Source organism: Callorhinus ursinus, unplaced genomic scaffold, assembly GCF_003265705.2.
Source record: "Callorhinus ursinus isolate GAN/ISIS: 27379988/994484 unplaced genomic scaffold, GSC_fseal_2.0 scaffold5, whole genome shotgun sequence".
Lineage (NCBI taxonomy): Eukaryota > Metazoa > Chordata > Mammalia > Carnivora > Otariidae > Callorhinus > Callorhinus ursinus.
Window position 1 is genome coordinate 41692142 of NW_027397067.1, and position 816 is coordinate 41692957.

The 816-nt window shown below is 41.8% G+C and overlaps 1 non-coding gene across 1 annotated transcript; it reads left to right on the plus strand.

Annotated features, from left to right (window-relative positions):
* LOC112823755 (U2 spliceosomal RNA) lies at positions 1-189 on the plus strand. The gene has a single exon (XR_003208126.1). It is a non-coding gene; the product is annotated as a U2 spliceosomal RNA (small nuclear RNA).
* Positions 190-816: the final 627 nt, after the last annotated feature.

The following is an 816-nucleotide window of genomic DNA, read 5'->3' on the forward strand; positions in this document are numbered from 1 at the left end:
ATCGCTTCTCAGCCTTTTGGCTAAGATCAGGAGTAGTATCTGTTCCTATCAGTTTAATATCTGATATGTCTTCTATCCAAGGACAATATATTAAATGGACTTTTGGAGTAGGGAGACTACAGGAGTTTGCTCTGTCCACTCCACACATCAACCTGGTATTGCAGTACTTCCAGGAATGGTGCACCTGCCTCCAAGGCAACAGTAGAAAAAAAAAAATCAATGTGAAATTCTCAGCTTATTCTGCTTCTAGCCCCCCTGGTGATTCATCCTTTCCTGCCTGGTGGTATTTCTCACAGTTCCTTCCTCAGCTACCTTTTCCTTCTATTCATTCTCTGGGCAAACTCATTTTCTTCCACACTCTTCTGTGGAGCTACAGACTTCTGTATCCAACACTATAATGGACATTTCCATCTGGACATCTCCCCTGGCAATTCAAATTCGACATGCTTAAAACAGAACTTCTCTCTCTATGATCTCTATGATCTGCTACTCCTGTATTCTTTTTACTTCAGGAAGCAGTGCCGCATACCACTGGATGCCAAAGTTAAGAAAGTCATTCTTTAACTTCCTCTTTCACGGGTTTTTGCCTCAATACTGCACTCCATGTATCAAATTCTGCTTTCTTCTATTGCCGAAATGCTTTTTAGAAAACCTTTTTAAATGACCACAGATCTGATTATATGTTCTTTAAAGATTTTATTTATTTATTTGAGAGAGCAAGAGAGAGTGTGAGTGGTGGGGGGTGGAGGGGAATGGCAGGGGGAGGGATAGAGGGAGAGACAGAGGATTTCAAGCAGATTCTGCACTGAGCACGGA